This window comes from Oryzias melastigma, linkage group LG3 (genome assembly GCF_002922805.2).
Source record: "Oryzias melastigma strain HK-1 linkage group LG3, ASM292280v2, whole genome shotgun sequence".
Taxonomy (NCBI): domain Eukaryota; kingdom Metazoa; phylum Chordata; class Actinopteri; order Beloniformes; family Adrianichthyidae; genus Oryzias; species Oryzias melastigma.
The window spans coordinates 4,718,412-4,724,833 of record NC_050514.1 but is presented as its reverse complement, the minus strand read 5'-3'; the positions used below and the strand labels follow the sequence as shown (position 1 = coordinate 4,724,833).

Genomic DNA, 6,422 nt, shown 5'->3' with positions numbered 1-6,422 from the left:
TTGGCTCAAAGGCGCAGAAAGATTGAATGTTTAAGCAGAAACAATATGGTCCTTGCAGTCAGTAGACTGCTGCTGCGGGCCATAATTACCAGGTGTGACACCATAATTACCAAAATGATGTAAAGATAATAATAAGAAAAACTCTAATAATAATAATAAGTGATTAGGCTACTAGGTTGTTTGAGGTATTTTTTTTCCGACTGAGAATAAACCAAAACAAAAACAAAGCTACAGATAACAAGATGATCATAGGTTTTTTTTTTGCTGTAACTGGTCTGGCCTACTTGAGATCAGAGGGGGTGAAAGTAGCCCCTGAACCAAAATGATTTTGACACTCCTGGTCTAGAAGAAGACTAGAAGTTGCAGTAAACAAAGACATGAAGACATGAAGCTAGCTGGTGTTAGAGCAGAGGATGAAGAGGATCAGGTTAGATGGAGGAAGCTGATTGCTGTGGCGACCTCTGAAGGGAAAAAAAGGCAAAATCAAAAGAAGACACGTTTGACACTTTCAACATAAACGTGGTTTAAGCTAGAGATGATTCCATTCACTTTCCCCACGATTGGGTTAACATACAGTTTGGTTCTAAACTGAGAATTGTGGCATCCCTAAAGCTTACTAACTCTTTTTAGATATGAATGAGTTCAATACGTTTGTGTTCATCCGTTTGCTGCTTTCAGATCTCCCCTGGAATTAGAGCCAATTAGCCTTTAAATTAGTGGTGGAAGAGAGCCACAGATTATCCAAGACAGTTTCTTTTTCTTTATTGGTGGTCCAAAGACAAATGTCCACTAGATGTCACTATTTTGCTCTTTTTGATAATGTGTATCCATGTGGGAGAGAGCTATGAGGGAGGGAGTCTGATGAAAAGAGCAACTTAAGAAGTTTTGTCATACACTGAGAGGAGAGACGGACAGCCAGAGTCACAGAAGTGAGAGGTAAGTCATTTTTGAGTCTGTCTTCAATTTCCTCTTTAACTGTGTCTGTTTTAACTTGACTTCGCTTTAGAGATCTGACTTGAACAGTCTGGTTTGTCAGCGTCATCATTTCATTTCTGAGGGAATTTGTGAATGAGTGCTGCGTCCTTACAACCTTCTATCACACGTCTTTGCTCTTTAGACTCACACGCCAGCGTCTCTGCAGCGGCTCGGCGTGTATTCCTGTTTGCCATCTGTTTGTTTTGATAGTGGGAATGAGCTGATGAGTGAGAGCGTTGTTCTCTGATTGGCCGGAGCGTGTTTTTGTGGAGCATGCTGAAACAGACATAAATAGATACATGGGGAAGAACACAACTTCAAAATACCAGCCATTCCTGAAGCTATCCCCTCCCATGAGTTTCTCCTGAGGGATTACAGGAACTTGAGGCCTCGCTGGTTTTTCAAAGCCAGGCCTGTCTGTCAAAGAGCAAGTGGGATTCTGTGCTATACAATGTGACCTTATGTTTCGGTAGCAGAATTACAAGAAGCTGCTCCGCACTGGCACACAAGTGAATATTTCTACATAGTATATATAAACCTTGGAAAGAAAAAAGCTTAAAAGTAGCAGAAATAATTTAAATTATTTAACTATTTTTTTTTATTTGACAAAATCCTCATGTGTCCATTAATATCACAGCAAAAGTGACACTAGACTTTTGTGATGCGATGTGATTTTTATTCCTTATATTAGCTCAAAATATATTTTTTATATTCTGATGCAAACTAAGGCAGTGTGCTGCAACACAACTGTCAGACCTTTGCTTAAGAAACAACATTCTGAATAAGAAAACCTCCCATTCTGCATGTAGCTGCTGTGGTGAGGAGATGAAAGCTGTGAGCTGAACGTGTAAGGCCTGCTGCAGAATGAAACGGTCCTGCCTTTAAGGCCACCAGCATGTCACGGTGGAATATCTCAAAACTGTGCACAGGAGGACTTTTGAATTAAGCTGATTTGAGCAGTATAGGACATTAAAGTGGTGAGGCAACATTAATAAGACTGTGTGCATCTGTGCATTCACTTTTGAAAGCCATAAAAAGGCTTTGAACGTGGACCGCTGGCAAATGTCCTCACGTAGAACTTCAGTCATCAAACTAAATTAGATTACCATAGGATTTATGTTAGGTTTTTTACTTGGCATCACAAAACATTTGTTTTAATTTTACGCTTTATGCTCCTGCTAATTGTTTTTCCATATTTCCAGCTTTCTCTCAAGATTCAGTTTGCAGACCAAACACTGACGTTTTTTTCCCCTTTCTTTCTTTTCTGGCTGACGTTCAACCAAAGATACCTGCAGCTATGATCATTTTATTGCATGTCAACATCCAAATCAAATTCAAATATGACGAGTTTTCTTTATTTGACCCGTGTCACTTGAAAAGATTTTACAGCCCGTTGTGTGTGTGGGGGATCTTCAGATGATGAGTTTTCCTTTTTCGGGGTGTGTGATCGTTGGTGTAAAGATCAGGTTTGTTCAAAGGTTCTTTGTCAGATTCATGTCTGGTTCATTTCTGTGTGAAATTAATCTGCTCCTCATGTGCAAACACCACACGCATTTCTCTGTTCTGCTGCTTCAGATTTCCCTCACAGTTTGAATAGCTGTTTAAGGTGTAATATGCTACTTGCATGCAGATAGCTCTGATAAATGGCATAAAATACATAAAAATAACAATAATCTGTGTGGCATTGGAATGGACTGGTGAACTGTTCATGGTGAACCCTATCTTTGAAGTAACTGGGATTGGCTCCAGCAACCCCATGACCCTGCATATTATCAAAGCAGCTTCGTAAAATGGATTGGCCTTTATAATGATGACAATGGTAAATTAAAAGACAAAACGATGGATTAGTTGATGACCTCTGAGAAATTGCAGACTGCATAATATAGAGGTTTCTGAGAGTCAGAGTAAATGGTCTACGTTGGATGAATCAGTTCTTTCTTAGTGATGATTAATTTAACACAATTGATTTGGATAGATTGGCAGATAAATTGAAATCTGGAAGGTAAGTTTTGTAGTTTCCATTCTATAAGTATCACTTAAAACCCTTAATTAAAAATAAAAATCAACAGTGTGCCTTATATCCCAGAGCGCCTTATAGGCATATATGGATTTATTCTGGTTGTGCTCACTCATACCAAAGCGATTTTGAGAGGAACACGACGCACTGTCAAAATGTCAGTCTGTTCTCTTTACAAGTTCCAAACGAGATAGGGTGTTATTGTGAATCCGGTAACATGGCTAATGTATAGTGGTGTTGAACTGTGCTTTTTAAGCATTACACACAAGGTTGGGAGTTAGTGTAGTTACAGTACTGTTTGTTTTAGTGGTATAAGTATAAGTTTACTTGCTTAAAAACAAAGTTGGGAGTTAGAGGTATTTTGAATACGCTAATACGGCTAACAGGTAGCACTGTGCTTTTTTACATGTTACTACATATTACGTGTTGGGAGTTAGAGTAGTTACAGTAATGTTTGTGTCAGGGGTATGAGTCTGTTCGGTAAAGTGTTACGAGTTGGGAGTTAGAACATGGTTAATGCTTCTACCATGGATAATACAGCTAATGCCTCAAGAATGGCTAATGTTGCTAATGCTTCTACCATGGCTAACGTGGCTAATGATTCTTCCATGGCTAGCGTAGCTAATGCTTCTACCATGGCTAACTTAGCTAATGCTTCTCTCATGGCTAACATGACTAATGCTTCTACCATTGCTAACGTGACCAATGCTTCTACCATTGCTAATGTGGCTAAAGCTTCTCCTATGGCTAACGTGGCTAAAGCATCTACCATTGCTAACGTGACTAATGCTTCTAACATGGCTAATGTGGCTAATGCCTTTACCATGGCTAACGTGGCTAATTCTTCTATCATGGCTAACGTGGCTAATGCTTCTACCATTGCTAACGTGACTAATGCTTCTATCATTGCTAACGTGGCTAATGCTTCTACCAATGCTAACGTGGCTAATGCTTCTACCATGGCTAACATGACTAATGCTTTTACCATGGCTAACGTGGCTAATGCTTCTACCATTGCTAATGTGGCTAATGCTTCTATCATTGCTAACGTGGCTAATGCTTCTACCATTGCTAACGTGGCTAATGCTTCTACCATTGCTAACGTGGCTAATGCTTCTACCATTGGTAACGTGACTAATGCCTCTACCATTGCTAACGTGGCTTTTCTGAGGAGGGTTAGAGAAAATGCTGTTAAAATAAAATCCAGAAATAAAATCTAACAGTTGATTGGGGAGGAATCCAGGTAGAAAGGAGGAATTGTGGATAAAAACTTCACTGGTAAAACGAGATTAAGCAGAACCATGGTCTGGGACAGAAGTGCTTAATCTTGACTTGAATTTGGACAAAGGCTGGCCTGAGCTGTATGAAAAAAAACTACCACAGAATGATGCTGAAGGGGAGACACCATGGGCTAAAACGTACAGAGGGAACCAGGTAAGTAAAATGAAGTTCATTGTACTGGAGGAGGACATGGAGGAACCATAAACACATTCTGTTTTTTTAAGCATTAGGAAGGCTAGAAAAAAATGAAATGTAAACATTGAGGAGCATTTCTATCCATACATCTAAATCCACTGAATCCCTTTTAGGGTCCCAGGGCTGCTGGAGCCAACCCAGCTACTGTTGGGCAAAGCTGGGGCACACCCCTTGGCCACATAATCACACACATTCACATACTCACACCTAGACCAATTTAAAGTAATCAATCAACCTACCAAGCATGTCATGAGATTGTGGGAAGAAAAACCCACGCTTATAGAGGGTGAACATGTTAACTCCACACAGAAAAGTCTCAGCTGGGATTTGAACCAGCAAATCCTTGCTGTGAGACAATGCAGCTCCTGAAGATTGAAGAATAAAAACAGAAATAGTTCTCTTAATGGTTTTATTGTTGCATCACAAGAACTAAACGTTACAAAACTTTGAAGAGTCATTAAAAAAAACCTTGCTGCCTTTTTCTTTTTGCTTCTACAAAACATAGCAGTGCATATTTTTTTTGACCAAGTGTCAAATTCATTTTTTTTCCCATTGTTCAGGTTACTTTCCTGCCTTAACATTGAGTGTCAGCCACTTTCAGAGTACAACAATGGTCTTGATTGGCATTTAACAGTTTGTCTCACTGTGTGAATGTGCAGGATAAACTCTGTAGAGGCCATTTTTAAAACTTGTATTGCTTGAAAAGGATAATGGGTTCATACTCTAAAGTACTCAACAACAAATGGGAACTTATATTCTTTATTTTCTTGTAACAAAAGTCAAAACTTTCATTTATTTATTATTGATGTAAACGTTGTGGAACTGTTCACTTTGATGGAGACTGAGAGCTCTTTAAAAAGTCAGCCGTTTGAAACCGCGTAAGATGTGCAACTTATTAATTTTTATTTTCTAAGCTCAACTCTGGAATAAAATAAATGCGAACAAGATGCTATTTTTGTTGCCATCTGAAACTGACCTAGTTGGATGAAAGGATCTCTTTGAAGAAAACACCCTTGATTTACTGGGACGTTGTAATATTAAGTGGATTTCGTGACCTATGAAGTTCTGCTACTGAAGTTCTTTTCATCCTGTTTCTTTAACATGATTAAAATATTACCTTTGTATATTTTATTGGATGTAAATATAGGAAAATCTCCTGATAACTGCATAAATATGACACCTTGGTCATTTATTTTTTATTAAATGTCTATAGAAAGTCATACAAACTCCTAGCCACTATCACTGGTCGGATATTTCATTAATAATTATAAAATGCTGTTTAATCACATTGCAAAAATCAATTATTTTCAGCTATGTTAAAAAACGTTCACCTTTCGGCACATCCTGTCAGGGGTTGCTACAGCGAAACAGCTTTCACTGATTCACACATATAGTTTGGCGTGGGGGGTTTTGCCCTCCCTGACACAACTCTGTGTTTTATCCGGGGTCTGGGACCGGCAGTAACGGGAAGGGTCTTGCCTAAGGACCCACACCGCATCAAGCTCATTCCTCCCCAGGAAGCGAACTCTGGTTTCCTGAATGCCAGTCCCACACCCAGCCAACTGAGACTGTCAGCTGCGACAGATGTTAAAACACACGTTTTTTTTCTAGGATATAGTTTCTGCAGAGCAGCAGTAGTTCATTAGAAATTCACCTCTGAGGTTTTCTCCTCCTTGTTGCTGAGATCTCAGAGTAAGCCTGGCCACACTTTCTGTACAATGCATTCTTATTCTTAATTGTTAGACATCTCAAGGGTTGGGGACCCTTGATTTAATGTCAGCACGTCTAAAAACGATGAGTTGGGGTCACCCAAAATATCAAAAAATGACGCGCAAGAAGCCTGAACCATATGTCCATTTATGACCAGTTTGGAGTGAAAATGTGTAGCAACGTCCTGTCAACCATATGTTTATATCTTCCCCCACTAGCTTACAATCCTCAAAGCCCCAACCTG

General features: G+C 39.3%; 1 protein-coding gene across 1 annotated transcript in view; it reads left to right on the top strand.

The window, feature by feature from the left end:
• Positions 1–868: 868 nt before the first annotated feature.
• The window catches only part of tspan4a (tetraspanin 4a), a 267,431-nt gene continuing 261,877 nt past the window's right edge, over positions 869–6,422 (top strand). The window contains exon 1 of the mRNA XM_024295289.2: positions 869–936. The gene's annotated coding sequence lies outside the window, so the exon portion shown is untranslated. The remainder of the gene's footprint in view (positions 937–6,422) is intronic.